This window comes from Diplotaxodon limnothrissa, linkage group LG11 (assembly GCF_057381915.1).
Source record: "Diplotaxodon limnothrissa isolate DT_005_m linkage group LG11, D_limnothrissa_male_GT1.1, whole genome shotgun sequence".
Classification (NCBI taxonomy): Eukaryota; Metazoa; Chordata; class Actinopteri; order Cichliformes; family Cichlidae; genus Diplotaxodon; species Diplotaxodon limnothrissa.
The window spans coordinates 23,115,860-23,140,637 of NC_140606.1; positions in this window are offsets into that span (position 1 = coordinate 23,115,860).

Sequence of the window (24,778 nt, forward strand, 5' to 3'; positions counted from 1 at the left end):
AAACTAGTACAAGCACAGTGTATGTCCTCCTCTCCTCACTGACAGGTCACATGATGACTTGTACTAATTGTGAGCCACACAGTGAAAAAACAAACTATGCAGGAGTAACTTAGGCTGTTTAAACAGAGGTTGTTGGTTGAATGCTAAGCTAAAGGCCACATTTTTCTCCCCATTTTCTGAGTTGTTATTGTTTTTGAGAACTGTATGTTTATATAATGTATTTTTGACATTTGTCATGCCCTGCAGTGCAAAAGTCACAGGTTTCATGAAGCGTGATAAGTTTCTTTGGAGAAGCACTTAGCTTCAGGAGAAATGTATGTGTGCGAGAACACAGATTTCAGAGATATTTGTGTTTTTCTTTCTCTTGGTTTCATGTCCAAGTTAACATTAAAAACAGTTTGTTTTAGATGCACCATATCCATAGTATTCCTGGTTGATTTCCACTCAAAACCCACTAATATGTCTCACTAGTTGGACCAACATGACATATTCTTAGAATGGCGCTGGCTTATCAGGCCATTTTCAATCTCTATTACATCCTTATCTACACTGACTGGGAGCTCATGAATCTGTCTTTGTAACAATGTTATAGATATGACCACATTTGACCGTAAACCACAAGCAATTTGACAGTCTGATGTTTTAAAGGAAAAAAATATTATATAATTTAACAGTAAGTCACTGCTGTGGTATAGATCAGAAGCCAATCTGCTAATAAATCACTGGCAATCTGACATTAAATGTCAGAATTTGATGGCTCTTAAAAGAACATTGGCAAAAAGCATGCTTGATTAGCAAGACCCAGCAGAACTCTGTCAGAGTCATTTTTCTAGATAAATATATGATGTGACGGTTGATGTTTGGGATTTCGTGTAATTTGGGGACTCAGTTATGTAGTTGATGTTCAAAGCTGGCACACAAAGGGGGATGATGGGTAACTTGGCGCAGAGTACTGGCTAGAGGAGGGTGGCTGGTGGTGCTGAGGGAAGATGCTCTTTGTTGGAGGGTGTTTTCTCGGGCTCAGCACAGCAGGACATCACAGGCTTGCACTGTCAACACATGCCTTTAATGTTGCAAGTCTCCAAAAGAAACATCAAAAGGCTCTATCCATCGTGCTGAGATTTATTTTATTTTTACCTTATCTTTTTAGAAATTATTAAGAGTGCTCGGGATTCATGAAAGATTTTTTTTTTTTAAATAAATTGCTCCATTTAGAAGTTCAAAGCCAAACTGTCAGGATGAAATGTCAGCATCTGTACAAATAAATTTTAAAAAATGTGTTTGTATTACAACACAAAAGCGCAAAGTAGTTTAGAGAGCTGGTGAACAAAGGTACCATGAAAATAATAAATCAGTGAAAATAAATCAGTTGTCATCCTGATTTGGGAAGCATCCTGGACTGCATCTTAGCATACAAATCAAGTGATTATTATTATTATTATTATTATTGTTACAGCATTATCCTTCCCTGTTGCATTCATATTCAGGTTTCAACTGTGTTAGTAAATCTGCATTTTCTAAGAAAAATAATATTTTTATTCCTAACTGTAAAAAGCAGCATTTGGTTAAATATAGTAGTATCGTAAAAAATGTATTTACTTCATTTACTTGTATAATTCAGTGTAATGAACTATGAAGTGAACTTCTTGCCTCTTCTGACTAACATATGTTAGAATAAATTCTAATGCGTTAGTTATTCTAGGTTTTCTCAAAGAAATTTTCCCATACAAGCAAATGTTAGAAAGGATAAATCAGTCTTTCCACTAATACACTTCAGTGCAGTCCTCTGTCTAATGGGCTACCCTGCAATACAAGAAAAAAAATCTTTAAGTCCATATATTCTAAATGGGTCATTAATCAGTAGAGCATGACTTCTAGCTCAGGGCATGTAGATGTTTTAGCATAATATCATGTATGCAGCCATTAAGTGCATACAAAGTTAGCAGTTATAAATAGGTCATCTAGAGGCAAGGTTTTCACCTATCGAATGGAGACATGGAACCAATCAAATCTGCAAGCTTTTATTTCAGCCACCAAGATCAATAGCTGCAAGCTAGAAACGAGGAGCCTCTATCTAAAATGAGAGCTTGTTGTTTCAACTTTGGCTGCCATTATTGCTCTAAACTGCACTGAGTGAAATGCTTGATGTGCAAAAATAACCAAGTGGGACGGATCTCAGAAAAAAAGATTAAATTGATAATAAACAAGGTTCATTTCATGGCTTTAAATGTTGCTACCTTGTCCTACTTTATGAAAAGTCATCACCTAGACTTGCACTGTATGCGCTGTGCGCACATTTCTATTCGCACCTTTCATGGAAAGTTCCAAACACAAACTTGATCTAAATCCCAAAGTTTGTTGCTTGAAGTCAGTTGTTACCTCTATCTCACTTAATCCTCACATTTCCACTAACCTGAAAAATACAAAATGATATTTTCAAGGCAGAGCACTTTGAAAATGTTTAGCGCAAAAATACCTTTTGAGGTACAGGAGTCGAGTGCGTATTCACCCCCCTCTACCTCTCCTTCCTCTCAGTGTTTCAAAGTTGTGATAAGATGTGACAATCTATCAGACTTCAGTGAGGGGTTTTTACCATGTATGCTGCAGCCCTTAGTTATCTTGGTGGCATTTGCCTTGCGATATAACAGAGAATCAATTATGAGTACACAGATATGCGAAAGGTTTAGTCTGCAAAAGATGCTTCTTGACAGTCTGATGATATGATGGCGGTAAATAAGCTCCATACGTTTCTTTTTTCCTGAGCTAAAAATACTATTCCCCCGAGCAAACGGCTGCATGTTAAGATAAAGAGAGGAGAGCAGCCTTTAGAAAGGCACAGAGTGTGGAATTACAGACGTGACGCAAAACAACAGTCATGATCGTAATGATGTTGGTGATGTCAACTTATCTAGGTTTGTTCTACTGTACTGTCTCAGTAATGTTTAGTCACAGATTTCATAGTCTCACAAGAACATACAATGAATACTGGTTTGCACAGACTTGGATACAGCATGTGCATGTGAGACATTTTATAATTACTGCCAAGACAAAAGTGCTTTTGTTTTGCAAATATTTGCAAACTATCAATTATTGCAATATAGATAACACTGAAAACTCACAGAATTAAAATCACTTATCATTCTCCAATCAGTCTAAGAAATAGTAGATGAAAAGATAATGCAAAAAAAAAAAGTGTTTTAAACATTCTTGATAACATAAATGCAGATATGATGTTTTAAGGAGCATTTCTAAATACAAAGTCTTAAGCACAGATGTTAGATGAAGTCTAACATCAGTGATACACTTGATGATGAGACCATTTTTTAAAAGATGATTTAAAATCAGATGTGTACCGATTTGGGTTTCTTTGCTTTCTTACTCTTAGATGAGAGGCAATGGTTTAGTTAGTCAAAGATTTATGATGGAACCACACAGCATTTTGGATTCTCTAAGAAAAGACCTCTGAGGCTTTACGGCTGCTGTTTATACAGTTCCAGTGAACTGCAAACACTTCAAACATCTCAGGAAAAAGGCATGTAAGAACTCCCAACAGGCTTTCTAATCAAATGTCACAAGACCTTCATGGAAACAGCGAAGCAATTCAGCCTATGGCTATGCCAGTGAAATGGCAAAAGCCAACACATCAAGAAGACTTTGTTTGTTTCCAAACCTCCTCAACCTTGTTGGCAGTAACAAGATGCCTCTTGCACTGGCCGCCGTGATGGATTGTTTGTTTGCCTGGGTTTGGTTTATTATATATAATTGAACAATAATAGAATATCGATCCAGCAATAATAAAGTGATGTGTCAAACATTGTGCGAGTCAGCGGTTGCAGCAAAATGTCAATTCTGGCGAGAGAGAGAGAGAGAGAAAAAAAACTATTAAAACAACATTTTTTAAACATTTTCTTTTTTTATAAGCTGCAAAGGTAAACATACACTACAGCTACTGTATATAAAAGTGATTATGCTCTTTCGTGAGAAATGTTTGTTGGTTCATAAACACACTGCTGTCTCTGAAGACTTATTGATTGCGTGGTGTGTGGGGTCATCTTCTTTGCTTCCAGTTGGCAAAGCACTGCTTAGATGGTGACAGAGAGGATCTTAACTGAATAAAGACAGAAGCTTTACTTCCATTTCCTCTTTTTCTGTCCAGCTTTGACATGGAAATTCCTCAAACAGGAAGCTGTAGGATGTGGAACCTTTTTTAAGTCGCCACTGAGATTAATAGACAATGCTTCCAGCTCCTCCTATGGGTATAGAGGACAGGAGCACATTTATGCCACACTTGCATGCTCCTCCAGTTGCGTATACTGTGGCGATGACAAATGGGAAAGGACACACATTAGCTCTCAGCGTACCTCACGCAGCTTCCTACTCAGTAATGGATTCACCTTCGTGCCATCATCACCTTCTATTAGGCCCAGGACAGAATCAATAGTTTTCTAAATGCAGCTGAATCATTCATCATAAGAGGCCTTGTGCCATCCACCGCAGCTACCTCCTGCTACCTCTCCGACCTGCCTTACTTGTTTTGCCTCCTCACATAGAGTATTGATTACCCATTTATGCCAACACCAAAAGAGAAAAGCTTGATCAAACTGCGCAGAGATGCTATCACGTTAACAGATTTCAATACACATGAAAGCACAACGCATTAAATCCAATATGACCCTTGAAGTCTGGAGAAGGTAAGTTATAAATTTAAATTTCATGATATTGATGGTGATATGAGAAAAACAAATAGGTGATATTATGGTGATATATTCAAAATGAGCTCTAGTAATAATAAATATAAGGAACCAACGTTTAGGAAATTAAATATAACGGAGATACCTATTATCTTCAGAAAAAGAGAGAAAGATTTATTTAATATAAGCTTGATGTAGTTTCTAATGTAAACACACAAAATCAAACAGCTATCAGCTCAACTTGAGAGGTCAGCCTAATTCACAGAATGGGTCTCTCCACCATGAGAGTCTGCAGGCAGCACCAGCCGGGCCTGGCCTTTATTCTGCCAGCATTCTTCTGGGAGGCTGGGCACTGGCTGCGAGGACATGATTAATTGCTGCAATAAAGCTCATTATGGAGATTAAGTAGGAGTTACAGGAGCATTATTGATCACTGTCCTTTAAATAACCTTAAAGTTGCTTGTTTGTGCATGTTTGTATGACGCTGGTCAATGTAGAGGGCAAAATGGGAGGAGGAGATTCAATGCAATGTTGCCGCAAGACATTAACATATGACATAAAATCAGTCCTGGGTGATCACATGAAATGTGTTGGCATGCTTGCAGTGACACGGGGTCTTCACAAGTCACATTTCCTCTACACTGCTGTCATATAGTCTCACAGTTATCAGTGGAAAAGATCGTGTTTGACATAAGGAGACAACTGCCACCCACCCATACAAACACACCACTGCCGATGCCACCACATCTAAAAGAGACATATTCTGACCCTTTCAGGAACAAGAACATTTTAAATACAATTCAAAATAACATAAAACAAATGATTATTACAGTATGCGCCTCTTTGTGATGCATTTCTGGCTTCAGTTGGGATTTGTTATAATGCACATTTGCTCCATTTATCCTATATAACTACTTTCTGCTTTGTCATGGGTTTATAACAACCAATAAATTATAACTGTTGCTCTTTGAATTCTAGTTGAATCTATGTAAATTCATTTTTGGTTTTCTGCAGTGCTCCAGAACTACTGCATCATTTATTTTGTACACATGTACATAAACGCAAACCTTTCTTTAACAGAAAAAAAAAATGGAAATGCCATCTTTTGTTACCTCAATCCTTTTTAAAAAATCCTCTTATCCTTCCTAGCTTCTGACAGCCCTTGCATTTCCAATAAACCCCTTAGTCTCCTGTTGAAGTATAAATGCCTTGGTATTTTCAGAATATTGATTCCATGTTAAATCTTCTACTATGAATAGAATATAAAGGGTACTATTTTTATATCTGTAACCTTGACTGTGACACGGTGACTAGTTTACCTGACTGGTAAACTGTAGACTAGAGTATTTCTATTGGGCGATACAGAAATATACACAAGAGCACTTTCAACAGGGCTTTCCAGAGTTTGGCACTTACTAGGTCAATACTTTTCTTGCAGCCCACTCATTTCTTTGTCTGAGTCATCTGCTAAAAAACCTGCTTGTGAGCAATGTGATAATAAAAAGCTATGATCCACAACCAAGCTAATGAATATAATACACCTGGTTGTTTGTCTTTCACTTATCCTATAATTGACTTTTTATTTGTGAAGAATCTGGCCAAGGACAAGTGTAGGTAGTTAAGATTGTCAATAGGAAAAAAAGCATCAACATAACTTAATATTAAAGTAGTATAAGACATGCATAAATGTCAGAATAGCTCTGTAATGTCTAATGTTAGGTATGAAACTGACACTGCTGTTCAGAAAAAACAATGACAGAGACAAACAAACTGGGTGATTAATTAATTTTTGGTGAAAAGCCACATTTATAGGGAAAAAATCTTTTGAATGTCCCTTCCAAACGCTTTGTGCTTAAATGCAATAAATACATAAATTCTGATGCTTGTGAAAATTCATCCATATCAGGACAAATCAGTTGGTCAAGCTTTAACACTCTCCATCAGCAATAAGTTGTCAAATGAGGCAGGCCAGGAGATCAGCACCTGCTCCTGCCATGCAGTTGACAGGTGTTAACCTGTCACTCATTCCTCAATTTGCCTCGCTACTCGCCACTGGCTTCACGTTTCCAGTGAGACCGACCTGAACACGCAGCTTTCCTCCAAGAAGGCAAACCTCATTTAGAGTGATGACGACAGGAGCTAGGGTTTTGCGGCATTTTCTATGTTCGTCACGTCCGTGAATAAAAGGACCTATTCCTATCACGCTAATAACGCTGGGCTGCTCATGTCACGCTCAGCGCTGGCATGGGGGCGTTTTGTGCATGTCAGTGAGATAAGAGAATAGCAGGGTGCATGTTCACGTGCCTTATCGGACTATGCCAGGAGAGGGTTTCGCCTGCTGTTTACAATGCTGCAACCTCAAAGACGCAAGTGCAAAATATGCATGTGATGCAGGTGGGTAAGAAAGGAGGAGAGAGGTGTGGGCTACAATAGGAAAAGGTAATTTTCATAATTAAATTAGTCTTAATAAACTACTTAACACTGAATATAGAATGTAAATATATGTGATGCAGTCTAGAGTTTGAAAAATAAAATGGAATATTCCCAACGCTCTGTACACTCTGAACTCAAGAGCCACCACATTCGGAAAATAACAGGATATTTGCTATATGCGGGTATATAATCCTTGGATCAGGATAGTTTTTATACATCTACCCCTGACACTTTCCCTCATGATACTATGTGTTCTCTGCTCTAGGCAATGTAATGAAGTCAAAAAATAATTCCCTAAAGTCTTCAACATAACCTCTCACTGCAAAAGCCATACACCTGCAGCTGCTTATAAAGGAGTAATACCCCTGGGTCTACAGATAAGTCAAGGGCACAGAGTTAAACTCAGGCCTTATTCAGTGCTTCTACAAGCTCTCCAGTTCACTATCGGTAATCTACAGGTGAGTAAGCATGGGCTAGTAGACTGGAGTTTGGCAGACAGAGATAAGCAGATTCATTGACATGGGACACTTTGGCATCATTTCATTTCCAGACCTATTACACCTTATTGAGCTCTGCTCCAGTTGCTTTCTAAATCCCACAACACAAATAAGGCAGCTGCTTTGACTCAGAAATTCTCGAAACCCAGCCTCGCCTCACTGCCAGACACTTGCTTCCAGCAACAGGATCAGTCCAAACATAATTTGAAAGTATTTTAGGTTAGTAATTAAACTCCCCCTTGCGCTGTATCCCTATTAACTCGACTTTTGATCACCCGGTGGCTTGATATACAGAGTGGGCGGTTTCAGTAAGCATGCAAATTTAAATTTTGTCTTCCGTCTACAAATAAAATGTTGCAAAACATCAAGGAGTCTGATTCGTTTAATCTCTGAATCCTTGCTCATTTAGGTAGTTATGCACACACACACACACACACACACACACACACACACATAAAACACAACATTAGGCAATGTTTGATTGATAAAAGGTGTGTGCTAAACATAAATGCCACCATCAGCTCTGAAAAAAAAAAGAAAAGCTTTAACTTTTGAATAAACTTTTGATTTAACCAAAACACCAAACTACATCTTGCATGAAATTAAAACAATGGGGCTTGCACAGCTGAACAAATGGTAAATGGAGGGAGAAGAAAGGTAATAGCTGCCTTAAAGGCCCTTTGTCATCACAAGAAAATGACAGAGGAATGAAGAGAAAAACAGAACTATTCAGTGTGACAAACAGAGCCATGCAAACATCAGAGATGTGCAGATTAACAGGGAAAACAAATGGATGCTGGCAGATCACAGCATTAACCAACAAGTACGATTGTGAGGAATAAAAAGAGTGACAATATTTATTCTTACCTCACCAACATACAAGTGGAGGATCCGTGCAGAAACACTGTCAGCCTGCTGTCGGTGTCAATCTATTAGAATGGCGTTAGGTCACCTGTAATGATCAATTTACTCTTTAAAAAAGCCAAAAAAAAAATTCCAAGATTTCTATGATAGCAAGTGTTCAGTTATTAAAGTATGTATTTCAAAAAGTACATACAATAGTATATTTGTAATTACACATAGCAAAAATGTAAATCAATACGTTTTCAGTCAGTAACACGCTGACTGAAAACATGCGCTTATTTTACCCAGTACTGCTCCCCCTAGTGGCGTAAACCTTCACATCCTTTTAAATAGTTCCACACAATACTCCTACCATATTAATGGTCAGTAGTATAATTCTCAGTCAGTGTCCTCTGTTCTAGACCTGCTGTTCTGGCATTTAATATTACTTGCAATATAAAGTGGAGTGGATGCTCACACACTCACACAATCCATTTCATATTACATGACCTATTTCTCTCAGAGGTAATTGTAAACATGACGTCACCACAGTGCTCTACTGCCTGCTAGCATCTCGTCATCAGGCTTTTCAAACTTTATTCACGCCAGGAGTTTTCTAATTTTGGACTCGAGCCATTTTAAATCTTAAAAGCCCCAAATTTACGCAGGTGTCTTTGGTTATTTTCGTCAATTAGACTTCATTTGCAAGTTGAAGATAGATGGATAACTGATTTGTGATACGTGACAACAACACAATGTCCAAATGAAAATGTTATATGTAATTTTTGCTGGCCTAAAGGCAAGTACGTCTATGTCTTCTTGGCACAGTCGTAATAACAGCTGGAGGACATATCATAAAACAAATCCTTCTGCTGCCACAAATCCTAAAATTTTCTATATCTGTCTGGTTTGTTTTGATTGTTTAAAAAACATAAAAAAATGTTGAAGTGATCGGCAGGCAATGGCAAATGGCACGCATGATGATATAAGTTATCCCACGACCCATGTCGTGAATAAGTCATCTTAAATTTCTTATACTGTCAGAATCTGGTCCCAGGCTGCCTTGGTTCACAAAACCATTATTAGGGTGGAGGTCTCATACAATGCGACAGAGCACCACTGTTTGGGATCAAAGGCATTCATTATTCTTTCAAACAAGACAAGGTTTGTCTAGCAAAGCCTGAAATTGCACAGTTTAGCATGTGCAACAAAGTTATTATAAGGGCGAAGGAGATCTGAATAAAGCACAATGGACCAAACATATCTACACTTATTGAATGTCACCAGCTGTGACTGGTACTCCGCTGTCTAGTTAAGGTAGCGTTTCCTCTGCAGCCTAGCAATGTTACAGTGTTAGCTACAGACTTCTTTGTTTAAAGAGGAAACAGTGATTGACCAAGACCTGCTAAAGACGCTACTTGGACACATTTTGTCAAAGCCTACATCTAAACTGGGGTTTTGGATATTTGTGTTAAAATTCGGTTAGCCCAAATTTTCTCCTGAGGTGGAATGAAATAGCTTACCTTCACCTCACCAAGGTAAGTAGAGCCGTTTGGTAACAGTCTGGTAACATTCTGTCGGTCTTTATGTAGTAGTTGCTAGTTTTGCTGTCTAGACGCTTTTCGACATCTCTGAGCTAATCTTAGCTAGCTACTAGTGGCTGCAGGTATTTTTAAGGGCTGTTTTGTAGTCACTTTTTCGTTTGGTTATAACCAAACGAAAAGTAAGCATTACGTGCTGCATGGTAATGCTTATTCAGTTTCATTTATTTATTTATGTAGCACTAAATCACAACAAAAAAGTAAGGGCCCTACAGTAGTAGCGACACAACATAAATTATATGCTGATACTGGGAGATATGAATGATATCCAGAATTATAACATTTATTTTGGACACAAACTAGATTTTGCGAAGATAGAGAGAAGGGGTGTGGTCTAATGACATCAACACCCTATATCAGGTGTGCATAATTATTAGGCAACTTCCTTTCCTTTGGCAAAATGGGTCAAAAGAAGGACTTGACAGGCTCAGAAGTAAAAAATAGTGAGATATCTTGCAGAGGGATGCAGCAGTCTCAAAATTGCAAAGCTTCTGAAGCGTGATCATCGAACAATCAAGCGTTTCATTCAAAATAGTCAACAGGGTGTGGAAAAGAAGCGTGTGGAAAAACCAAGGCGCAAAATAACTGCCCATGAACTGAGAAAAGTCAAGTGTGCAGCTGCCAAGATGCCACTTGCCACCAGTTTGGCCATATTTCAGAGCTGCAACATCACTGGAGTGCCCAAAAGCACAAGGTGTGCAATACTCAGAGACATGGCCAAGGTAAGAAAGGCTGAAAGACGACCACCACTGAACAAGACACAAAAGCTGAAACGTCAAGACTGGGCCAAGAAATATCTCAAGACTGGTTTTTCTAAGGTTTTATGGACTGATGAAATGAGAGTGAGTCTTGATGGGCCAGATGGATGGGCCCGTGGCTGGATTGGTAAAGGGCAGAGAGCTCCAGTCCGACTCAGACGCCAGCAAGGTGGAGGTGGAGTACTGGTTTGGGCTGGTATCACCAAAGATGAGCTTGTGGGGCCTTTTCGGGTTGAGGATAGAGTCAAGCTCAACTCCCAGTCCTACTGCCAGTTTCTGGAAGACACCTTCTTCAAGCAGTGGTACAGGAAGAAGTCTGCATCCTTCAAGAAAAACATGATTTTCATACAGGACAATGCTCCATCACACGCGTCCAAGTACTCCACAGCGTGGCTGGCAAGAAAGGGTATAAAAGAAGAAAAACTAATGACATGGCCTCCTTGTTCACCTGATCTGAACCCCATTGAGAACCTGTGGTCCATCATCAAATGTGAGATTTACAAGGAGGGAAAACAGTACACCTCTCTGAACAGTGTCTGGGAGGCTGTGGTTGCTGCTGCACGCAATGTTGATGGTGAACAGATCAAAACACTGACAGAATCCATGGATGGCAGGCTTTTGAGTGTCCTTGCAAAGAAAGGTGGCTATATTGGTCACTGATTTGTTTTTGTTTTGTTTTTGAATGTCAGAAATGTATATTTGTGAATGTGGAGATGTTATATTGGTTTCACTGGTAAAAATAAATAATTGAAATGGGTATATATTTGTTTTTTGTTAAGTTGCCTAATAGTTATGCACAGTAATAGTCACCTGCACACACAGATATCACCCTAAAATAGCTAAAACTAAAAACAAACTAAAAACTACTTCCAAAAACATTCAGCTTTGATATTAATGAGTTTTTTGGGTTCATTGAGAACATGGTTGTTGTTCAATAATAACATTATTCCTCAAAAATACAACTTGCCTAATAATTCTGCACTCCCTGTATACTATACTTGCCTTTCTTTGTGTTAGCTGGCTTGACAAAACCTAAATCCCCAATCAACCCTAGCTTTCTGCTTCAGACTCTGTGCATGCTCACATAAAAGGTGTTTCACACATCATATAACTCTTCTTCTGTACAAAGTGATCTCTGTGATTGCAGCCCAATCAGAGACAGATGATCAGATAAAATGGTGACTAGAAATCTATAAAGAACATAAAAATATAACAATAAAAAGAAATTAAGAAATTAATGCTGCAGAAAATTGTTAATCATGGGATTTAACATTTTAATTTGAGTTAATATATTTATTTTAACAATGAGTGTGCCCTTGTACAGCTCAGAAACTTTAAACTGTATATAGACTACTATCTCAGTCTAATAAAGGAGATGTAGAAATCACTTTAGTTTGTTGCCAGATCAAAAAGAAATTATTTTTATTGATTAAACAGGTCGCATTGGTGTGTGTTCTGTGTCTTAGTGACTCAGTTCAAATAGTGTTAGTAGCAGATTAGAATCAAGCATAAAAACATTTCAAGATTTTCTGCATCACAAACTCAGTACATGCAAATTTAAGTGATAATATGATGCACAGTTTGCAGCTTTACAGCTGGGCTTCACTCAGTGGTGTTAGCAAGGTACGGTTTAACAGGTTGTGCATATGAAATCATTACCTCAGGAGAGAATCTATATTTCACTTAAAACATGCTGAAAATAAAGAATCGGTGGTAAATGTGGTGCTTCTGGCCAATTTTAAGCCGAAACCCTGAACATAATCTGCCCCCAACCAGGTTGTGTGTTTAGCATAAGTTACCATGGTGATTTAGCCAGTTAAAAGGTGAGCTGCTTTCACGGCACTGAAATTTCTGACTTTGAGCTCCACGAAGCTCTCAGACCCATTAATCTCACTTTGTCGTGCCCCCGTTGGAATGTCCACAAATTGAGTTTATCTGTTTAAGACAATGACAGCTCCTTCCAAAACATCTGTTGAGACATCAGGGATCACTGCTTCACTTTAGCAAAATAAGTGTTTGCTTTTTGTGTGCTTCATTGCTGTTCTTGAGGCTCTTGTATCAGGTGGTTGTAATGTGCATAAATTTCCATATGGATTGCTATGAATTTTGGATTGCTCTCCTGCAATGGTTGATCTTATTTTGTTTAGTTCCTAGTTTTGTGAAATTGTAGTCTTTGAGTCGTATAGGTTAAACTCACTTTGTGCATTAAGCCTCGGATTAATGTTTGTGTTCTAAGAAATTTGCTGATGACTTGCTGCATATAAGTCTTTTGCAGAAAACTAGCTCTTGTGCTATTTGTAGACTGCTAATTTAATTATCCTGCTCTATGGCAAATATTGAGTGCTAGCATATGATATACAGTAACAAGTCTTAAATGTCATTATTAGGCAAGCAGTGTATCCTGAAATAAAAACAACATGGACTGAATATAACATTCTTTGAATTTGGCTATATTCAAATCTGATCAATATACAAGATTACATAGGCTTCACTTTCATTACGCTCTCACATTTTAAACTTGACCAAAATTGGCTCCTTCACTGCTGAACATAATTACATTTAAAATGGCCAGTTTATTATCGCTTTCATTTAAAATATAGCAAAGATTTTCTAATGAAGTACCACAGTACCTGCATGTCAGGAAAGATATAATTTTTTCATGCGGACCTGCTGCAATAATACATTAGGGCCTTTTTGTCTGACAGTCAGAAAACGCTGTGATAGATCATTTCTATGTATTTTCAGCAGAAAGAAAGGAAAATTGCCCAAAGAATTACCATATTATACTTTATTTAGTTTAACTTTAGACTTAATTATAATCAATTTTCCCCATTGTGCCTGGAATAAATGCAAAGAGGCACAAATCAATGTTTAGGGGAATGCTCCCTAACTGATGATGATCCATAATCACATTCGGGCCTCTGTGTTATCCAGTTCGACACATTCCTCTTTACTTGCACTCCTCTCACTCAAACTGTTATCAGTCAAAAGCCCGACAGCGGCTCTCCGTTTCTCGGCCTTGTACGTGTCTTTGTCAGTCCACGTGTCAGCATTCGGACAAGCCGCTATCGGAAGAGGTTGCTTCCTAGCCATTACTTCCACCTGTGTGACAACAGCCAGCGTTATCTTCTGTAGTGATGTGAGCCCGTAGCTGAGTTGCTGATTAATAGACACGGGGTCACGTCACCTCCCTCTCTCCCTGTCTGTCTCTCGCTTTTTCTTCTCTCTCCCACTGTCTCATTCACTCCGTTTGTCACCATGTGAATGAGATTGGAGCAGGCAAGTTGAACCAGTCACAGACAAAATTAGTGTTACAAGAACAAGGTCATTTGTAGGTGGTAAACATTAAGTGTGAATAAATGTTTTTAAAAGTGCTCTCTCTTAGGGACTCAGACACACAAACACACACACCGAAAGACTCACATGCACGCCTACACGCACACATACACACAGTTTTTTCCTCTGTTTTTAATTAAAAGCCTGAGTGACAACGTGGCCTATTTCTTCCGTGGCACTTTCAAATTGAGAGAGAGAGAGATAAGACTTGTATTTAGGGGGCCTTATCATACTCATCTATTTACTGCCGGTAATTTTTCTTTTCTTGCCTTACAAGAAAAGTGCAGCCAGAAAAATCCTCTATCCTCTAGGTTTCAAATCTCAAAAGCAAAACTATGTGTCTTTCTGGCGTTCTAAATCCTCCTTCTGCCCCTGGAACATGGAGTACAAGAGTGAGAAATGGAGACAATGGATTTTGCCCGTGTCCTAATGCGCTTTCCATCTAAGCTGTTATATTGAGTCAATATCCTACCAGCCCGATGAATGATTAACATGGCTGTTTTTGCAGTGTGCTCTGGTTCCGGGTGTTTACTCCACAGTAGGGCCAGGTCGGATGTCTAAACATTGTCATTTCTGAGCCCAGATCCACGCAGGATGCATAATGACAGACCAACATTAAAGCCTCTACAGCACCAAAGAATCTGTTTCTCCTCGGTCTATTTTTGCATCCCAGTAAGGAGTCACTTGATCCTACCTCCTTCCTGACAGTTCAGCAACTGGATATCATTTTGTGTCTGCCTGTAAGATTAGCATAAAAGTAAAAGGGAAAGCATTTTACTCTGAGAACCAACAGGAGATATGACAAGCTCTGAAACATTTATGCTTGGCTTTGATTTGTTTGGCCTGGTTTGTGTCTGGTATGTCTGAAGGCAAGGCTTAATCAAAAGAAATGTACCCATATTGCTCTGGAATATATTATGTAATGCCATTCATACAGTGCAGCGGATGACTGAAGTGCATTTGTAAGCAAATGAGCTGCATTGTTTGTGGCTTTAACCTTGACAAAGGCAACCTGTGATAATAAAGCATTTGTCAGAAAGCCAGCCCCACTCTGAGCTGCTTCCCCCTCTTAATGTGAGATGTGGTTGTGTCGTCGCCGCTAACATTCAGTCTTCGTTCACGATGAACGGTTGCACAGCCAGACTCGTACAAGGGTAACATGTAGCAGACTTGTCATAGTATGGCAATTCAAGTGAAGACCTTTATATTTTTGCTGTTTCTTGGCCCATCAAACTGTCACATTGCTTAAGCAGGTTTGTTAGTTAGGCCGTCTGTCTGTATGTCAGCAGGATGACAGAACAGCTACAAAGCTGAGTTATTGTGTATTTGTATGTAGAGCAAACATCTTGACCACTTTCTTTGTATTTTGACTTTGCTGTTTGGTTGCATTTTTCCTTCTTCTTCTTCTTCATATTCTTCTTTCAGCTGCTCCTATCAGGAGTTGCCACAGCAGATCATCTGCCTCCATCTTGCCCTACTCCCAGCATCCTCTTCTGCACTAAGTCTCTGCATGACCTCCTTCACTACATTATAAATGCTCTCTGTGGTCTTCCACTTTTCCTTCTGCCCCGCAGCTCTATCTTCAACATCCTTTGTCCACTGTATCCAGAATCCCTCCTCTGGACATGTACAAACCATTTAAACCTTGCTTCTCTAACTTTGTTACTAAATCACTTAACCTGAGGTGTCCCTCTGATATTCTCATTGCTCTCAGTTCTCATTTCTGACCCCCCCGGTCACTCAAGATAAAAATCTTAACATCTTCAAATCTGCCTGCAGCTTTTTACATTTTTAAAATGTATTTATTTTTATTGTTATAGACAAATTCATTCAGTTTGACAGTTGCACATAATGTCACAAATAAAGATGAGTAAGACTGCATTTTACCAACCTTAATCCATTTTTTAAACTGCATTGTGATGACGTGGTGCATTTCATTTTGGATAAAATGTAATTTCTCCATCGCCATTTACGATTGGAGCTGAATTCTGTTACTGTCAGTTAAAATGGCAGTTTTCACCCAAAGAAAAAACATTATGATCTGGGACGAATTGACAGTAGCATGAAACTTGTGTCTGTTGTCTGGTGCATTGATGCAAGCTGGCATTGTTGTCAAGCAGGGACAACAATACATCATTGTTCAACATTCTTTCATAATGCTAAAGATATTTACTGTGTCTTTTAGTAGTTCAACAAGACCAGGGAACAATGGATAAGGGAACTGTATAACCTTTGCTGTAGGAGAATCCAAATCTCAAAGTTTTAAGTTAATCTTTTAAATCTGTTTTAGGCTTATCAGGTTCATATTTCTGAATCAGATTTTGGATCATTTGGAGCAAATGCTGTTTTTGATTATGTCCAGACTTTGCAGGTAGATTTGACTGATACATTTAAAGAGCCTGTATATCATCTGAAAACCGGTTTTTAATACATTTCAGATTGTTCCTACTGACTCTGGTTGCATTATGCAGTAAAATGACATTATCAAGTTCTAGATATTTGCAATAAGGATTTTTAAAATGTAAAATTTATTCTACATTTGGAGGGTGATTCAAACTTGAACATTGACTGATTACAAACAAGTGAATAAATACATAATTATCTAGCAAATGTTTTAGATCCACAAATCATGACCTTTTACTGTTAACTGTCTAAATGAACAGTGCTGATACGCATATCGAGGAATTGAGAAACTAATGAATTAACTAATGAAAAAGTTGAGGTACAAAGGGAGTATGTCCAAATATGAACAATAAATAAAATACACTTTTAAGAAGTGCAGTTTCACAATTTTGAATGGAATACAACCCAGCATTGTAATTTTAGACTGTCTTGACAAATATGCATTGTATTTACCATTGTTAAACGATATGAGTGAACAATATGTAAAGACCAATATAGCTAATCACAATTAAAATGAAAAGATGAAATATATAAAAAAGATACAATTCAAAGTAATATGTGAGTCTTTTTGTAATCCCCCCATTTACTAACCACACCTTTTTTCTTAGTTTCCCTGTCTATCTATATTCTTTGAATTGGAGATCTTAGCTTAGTTATAGCCTCCTGTACTATACCACTGTGTCCTTGAGGTTCTGTCCATTTCTCCTCCCTTACTGCCGTTTCCTTGCTCCCTCACCCATTCCCCCCTCCTCACAGTGGGAAGATTTTCTAATATCCATTACTTCCACCAGGGTCAGTGCAATCCCACTGGGTCCGCCAAAGACTTGGCAGGTGCCGATAAGGGCCTTGCTCCAGACACTGTAATAACTTAACAAATCCCTCCATGACCCAGAATCCCCTTCACCAGCATGGCATCCCACTATTTTCCATAAAACTATTAAAATCTACCTGGTGTCATATTGGGAGAAGCGACCGTGGCGTTGCAGTGCACTCTATGCCTTGCACATCTCAAAGCTTTCCTGTTAATACATAAAACCCAACAATAAACTATAAATAGAAAGGGACAGCATTACCATTCAATACCTGCTGTCAGCATGTTGTTGGGACTGAGTTGGTTCATGGACTTTGTGAATAGCTTGTCAGAATATCTCTGGTTTAACCAGGCATTTAAGGCATGCAGTTTAAATTGCAGTCTGTCTTTCATACCTAAATGTTTTTTCATCCATTACTTTGCTCTATATTGCGTTCCCCTCGCAGACATTGGGTCATTTTGGCCAGACCTCCTGGAGCTCTTATCCGATAATGATACCCGCTTCAGTGGGTATCAAGCCACAGCTCCACCCATTTCGTTTTCCCCCTCCTAACACCTAGCTTTCAACCTGTCAATCATGCTTTAGCCGCATTCAAGTGGCAATAGTGTTAATGATTCATTTCCCTTGTAATCCTTGCTCAGGCTGATAAGCTCATGACGGCTGCCGTTATTTGTGGCTGTTTTCCATTGTTTGCAGTGTTAAATTAAGCCTCAACAATCTATCCGCTGAGCCTCTGTGAGCAGAAGAAAAACCCATAGGCACGAGCTGCTCTAATAGATTAACTAGCCATACTGCACAAAGAAGGTGAAAACATCTGTCTGTTATCAGCACTGTTTCTTCATGTGAGTCTTTTACTCAGTTGAACGAAAAGAGTCAATGCCTGTAATTTACTTCTGAAGTTAATTCAGAAACAAAAAAACAAAATATCATTCTGATGTTAAATTTTGTAATGCATGTCAAAACCATTAGTCAGTGAAGCTTTGATTTATATATTTTTAAAATTTACTCTCTTGAAAATGTAATGTTCCAAAATGTAATTTCAAACTGTCAATATATATTGACAAACCCTTAGAAATGGTACTGGATTTGCTCCTGCACCTGCCCTTTAAAGGACGAGGTCTATGAAGCAGGCATTATAAGTTCTGATCTCGTCTGACATCATCTGGTACTTCTGTCTCTCTTACTTATTTAATATAACCAAAACTCCCAGTACGGTGATTATTCTTAATATTTGTGAATAGTGTATTCACTGGAAAATACTATATATATATATACTATATTGCCAATTAAACTATATGCCAGTTTAACTGAAAATTTGCATACATTGAAATACATAAATATGAGAATATAGAGTAGGATAGAAGCAAACACATGTAAAAGGGTCCCAGTCCTAAAAGTGCCCAAAATTCATCATCTTTCACAAAGTAAGCATTTCATTTCCATGTGACTCTGTCCCAGGTTATTACATGCTAACATGTAATAACGTGAATAAAGTGTGACTGCTGGTTAACAAAATATGCATTCGGGTTGGATTTCATCTCAACCAAACATGTTTTTAAATGGCAAAACAAACCTCTGCTTGCCTGACTTGAGAAAGTGAGTCAAATTGAATCTGTAGTATTCTAATCATCACATTGTGCCTGTCAGAGCAAGGTGAACAACGGCCCCCTCATAAAGACATCAAGCTAAACATCAGTGAAGCGCGCCATGGGTAATAACAAGTTTCATGAAGCCATAAATCTGCCTAATCTAATGATTTGGCTCACCTGCTGCACTACTTTGATGTGTCATATGCCCACTTGTCACTTCAAGGAGATGTGCCGGCTTGATGTCAGTGGCCTCCCTCAACTGGACAGATTTATTTTTGTGTATGACTGGATGTCTTTCTGATTTTTAATGTGCGATGCAGGGAAGTGGAAATTCTCAAAGTTAAGTCATCGTCATGGTCCTGGGTTTTGTGTCATTTTGGAGTTGGGAATTTTTAATCAGAATTTGAGATTCTATTTGGAGTTTTTGTTATCATAATGTTTGAAGTTTTCCATTTCTTTTTTGGATATCATTATATCATTTTTTTAATTTTAAGAGTTCTTGTGATATTGTTGAGTCTTTGTTTGTTCTTGATGGTTTTCCTTGCAATAAGCGATTGTTTTGGAGTTCTTTTGATTCACGTTTTCATTGTTATCCCAATATGATTACCTTTAGTATTCAAATTATGTTTATTGTCTAATGTTAATGATTTTAAATGTCTGTTCACCTTGTAAAGCTTGAACCATGAAATAACTATGAGAAAATTATTTTTTTCAAAAAAATAAAAAATAAATATTAATCTTCATGTCTAAGCTTTAATTTGTATCATATTTGCTACATCCAGCATTTGTTTTTTGCAATTAGTTGCTTATAGTTGCTCAATAATTCACAAAAACTCATCGAATACGGCATTAATTTCTGAATTTTTTATTTATATTAAGCTTCAGTTCGTACTTACCTTGTTCTTTCTTCCTCTAGCAGTGTTTCTGTCTCCGTCCTGTAGTGTTTCCTTGCCTCTGTCTTCGAGTTCCACTTTGCCATGTTTAGTATTGTGTCTTTTGCTTTCCAGTTTTATTTTGATTTGTACAGTAAGTTAATGGATCAGATTTTTATTTCAGGTGCCTCTAACATTATTAGAATGCTGCCCTTCCTTAGAAAAAGACTTGAGCAGAACCTTAGACAGTTGCTACCTTACATAATGGTAATAGAACTCCACTGAGTATTCAGAAGGTAAGTACCGGCCTTGGATCATGATGTGAAATTTTGTTCCATTTCCCATTTTCCCAGGATATTCTGCGTTTCATCTAATTGAATGGACACTGTCCCAAGTTTCAAACAAATGACCACAATATATCGTCAACAATGCTGCCTGATGGCAGTTTGAACAAACAGTTCCCACCCAACACTGGGGACACATCGCTCATTTGGTCTTTCTTTCCTGAAGAACCTCTTTTTTAGAGGCAGCTTTGCTCCATCATCATAAAAGCTTGCAATTATGGGAGGTTGCCAAGTGTTCTGAAAGTCACCTTACTTGCTGTTTGTAGGAATATTAGGAATATTAAAAGGATCTCTCATACCCTTTAATACTTTCATAGATACATGCAAACATAAACAAGCACTCAAGTTTACATTTTTGAGTCTGCAATAACAATTACCACCGCAGTTTTCTATTAATTGGTTCACAGTACTGTTTTTTGTCTAAATAATTTCTGTCTGGCATCTCAGAACAAAGATTTAATGAAAAAGCTTTTAAACTTAGATCAAAGCCTTTTAATAATATTTTCAAATGGTACTATTTTGGCCACTTTCATCATGATTTTTCTCACATTTGGTGTTCTTATAAGTGAGTCATATCTCATTTGGAATCATAAGAAAATAGATTACATTTATATAAACATCTGTCCTTTTAGTCCACACTTTAAAACCCATATTCAACTGTTTACATACACATTCATACAGCACTGTTATTGTATACATAGAGCACTATTCCTCTCACACACATACATTCATGACACATCTTGGCCAGTGATAAGCCAAAATTATGCTTCAGTAGGGGAGCGCGAAGGCAGTCCATGGGCAGTCACGAACTGCCCGTCTACCTGCAGAGAGTGTCTGTTGTCGATGGAGCCAGTGTACAAAATATGTGGTACAACTGGTCTGCAGGCCACTCCTGTTTGTGCTGTTGTTAGTCCATCTGACAGCCATGGAGAAGAGTTAAGTTATAACATACGAATTGCTTAAGTGAAAGTGAGTGTTAAAAACAATGAAATGTATTTTGCATACTGTATTTTTTTTTTTTTATCATTGACATTTTTTACAGATTTGTTCCATTTCTGATGAGCTGTGCTGTTTCCTTCATTATTCCAGCCCATTTTTCAAACAAGTCTTACTTGTCCAGAGATGTGCAGTTGCTTTTTTGGGGGACTGCATGGAAGCACATTTGTGGTGAGTGATAACCTCTCTCTGTACTCTGTCTGTGAGGAAACCCATACGCAAACACACATTTGCAGTTCCAAAAATTACACATCAAGGCGTTCAGTATCTTGCCCAAAGACACCTTGGCTTGACGGTTGAAGGGGCTCAGTATTAAACCACCAGTCCTGAAAGAAATCAGTTTTCCAAGTATTGAATCACAGCCCGTAAGGGATAGCCCTCTATAATGTGACTTTCAAAATTGCATAGTTTGTATTGATGTGATGTAATTTATATTTACTTCTTCCAATGCTTCTGAGCTGAAATAATCTCTTTGAATCAGATCTTTCAGTATAGTGTTGCTTATAGTCTCTTTGTTTTTGCAGTGTGTAGACATGCTTTCTTAAAATCCTTATTTACTCTTCATATTGGAACACAACCTGAAGTTCTCAGGAATTTTTAGATGATCTAGAAGCCATCCTGCATGTTACAGGATGCTAATTTTTTGAAGATTTTGGAAAACTATTTAAAATATTTCTCTGAAAACAGAGTTGGCCTGGAGGTGATCTGAGAAGTTAAAAATAAATATTTGACATATTTACATGGTCAGAAGCAGGGCACTCTGATGCAGCTGGAAGGCATTTCTCTGCTACAAATAGGCAGAAATATATTGTTCAGTTTTTGACATATTTTAGATAAAATCATTAATGTGACATTGGAGATAAGACTTCAGATATAGTCACTGCATTTACTTCTCTTATAATGTGTCTCATATTTGCATTTGGCTAGTTTCTTGATTTGACACTTTTATGTTTCTTGAGGGAGGCAGTAGTTAAAAAAACACAGTACCTAACGAGGAACTGGTACCTAAATCCTTTGCCCATATCTCAGTCAAGGAGCTCAAATTATGACTCGTAAAATGCTTAGGCCCAATTTTTCTTACTTGTATTGATGTTTGAGTCTGGGTACCTCTGTCTTTTATGGGTCTCTCATCTCTGTAGAGATCTGATAGAACATGTCCATATTTTCTATGTATAAGCATAGGGCTGTTCGATATAGCGATATGTATCGGATGACGATATAAAAACGTCTATCGTTTAATTTTATGCTATCGTTTATTTCGTGGTGTTGCAAAATAAACTGTTTACGGCAATATTTTTTCATCGTTTTGATGGTCACTGTAGTGGCTATATTAATTTCTTAAAGTTCTCTCTTTCTCTTATATTTAAAATAACCACACTACGGATGGACAAGCGACAGTTTTTATGCGTTGTGGTTAGCAACAACGACGGTAAAACCATCGCGTCACGTGTCCGCTTGTTTATTTTCCACATAAACCTTTCACAATAAAGCTCAAGATCCTGTTGAGACTTTTCAAAATAAACTGAATCACGTGAAAGAGCAGATTATTTACGGATGAGAAGTAAAAAAGAGCCGCTAGGTGCTAAAAGATAAACCTTAGACTCAAACGTTAGAACAGGCTTTTCCCCGCAGCACGCAGTGTAATAAATACTCACAAAGAAAACGGCGGCATTTTTAGACAACTTATGTCTAAAAATGTATTGTTTCATACATCGGTTAAAACACTCGACTCCAGCTACATGACGCCCAGCTGGAAACACAGCAAGTCGAGCTGCCCGAGATTCACAGAATTTACAAAAAAAAGTTACATTTTTGTGATTTATATCGTTATCGGGACGATAGATGTCTTATATCGGGATATGAGATTTTGGTCATATCGCACAGCCCTATATAAGCATTGCAAATTGTGGGCAAGTTGGCAAATTTTATGTTATATAGTGCAAAATAAATTGGAAAATAATACTTAATCTGGTCAAATGACCTTCATACTACTGTCCTTTTCTTTCTCTCTTGCATACATTACACAGATGGCTTGACCTCTTTCACATGATGAAGCCACTTGTATTTTTAGATCTAACTTGAAGGAATATGTCTTGCCATTGTGGAAGTATGTTTGGTTAGGTATTCTGCCCCTGGAAAGATGTCTAAATTAGAACACACCAACAGCGACCTATATTACCTCTGATTCAGTCTAAAGGCTGGAGGGCTTTCGGCTGTTCCAGCTCCACCACATTATAATTGTCACTTCCCTAGGGTTGGCATGTAGGTCTTATAAATTTTCTATTTCATTGTCATAGCTTGTCAATGTATAAGTAATGCTTTGAAGATAAATTTTTGATTTCATTTTTTTTCTTGGCAAGAGCTACATGAGAAAACTGTTCTGCAGCTATTTGCTTTTTTCTATTATGTATTTATCCAATAATTTTTAGGTTTTTTTATCCTTTAAAATGAAGTAATTATATTAAAAATAAAGTGCCCGTATTTGATCTTCAAATGTCTTTGTTTTTTTGGGCTAACAGTTGATTACAGAATTTTTTTTAGTTTGCTACATGTGAGACCAGGAAAATCAGAATTTTTTGGAGGACAATATTACTGAATGTCTAAATAGTTACAGGCACATTTTTTTTTTTTGTCAAATAAAATAAATTAATTGGCGAATTAACATGTATATGCAACTTTGTGTAATGCCTCAGTCAGACAGGTCTACAGATCAGTCTGTGACCCCCAGCAACCTCTGGTCACTTAGCTAAAAACTGTAAAGTCCCTGAATGGTTTGTGAGTTGCTACTGGAAGTTTCAGGCTGTCACTATGTGAAACTGGTCACAGAGGGTCTTGCACCACAAAAACCTCCTTGTGATTGCTTTGCTAGACACAACTTTTACTTTAAGGGTGAATAGATTGTGTGTCTGGTTTGTGACCCCCATTTTGCATAGCTTCGCTACTGCTCCGTGAACATTTACAGACAAGCCGATGTCTTCCATGCAAACCAAAAATTAAAATTGCATTCAGAGTTGATGACAAATGGAACCCAGAAAAAACACTTTAATCTTCCATGCCTGAAACATATTTATTTATATATTATCACTTTACAAAGCTCAAGTCTAGAGCTTGGCTTAGACTTAGACCTCTGCTGGATCCTTCACGGTAGACTTTGCCTTCGTATTTAGCATATACATTTGCCGTAGCTTATACAGGCATAAACTTGCATCAGTCTTTTCATTTACCCTAACTGTCTACCAGAGATTAGACATCCATCCATCCATTCTGTGTTGCTGATCCAATTCATGGTTGTGAGGGAGGCTTGTGGCTATCCTTGCCAGGGGGTGAGACAAAATTGAATTTAAATGTAGTTTTTATTTTAAAAAGATACTTAAAAAAATCTAGCTTTTTGCTCCCTTAAGAAATTAATTTCTGTACATTACTTTTGCAAGTATATAATGAGGACACATGGATAAATGAAGATGTCACAGGAAAAAATTACAGTTGAAGCAAAAGCAATTTGATAAATATGTAATGTATTTTAAAAGATTTTTCATATAATGCCCACCCATTGTGAAAATAAATGAAAGACTTACAGTACGTAACACAAGTAATAACATCTTT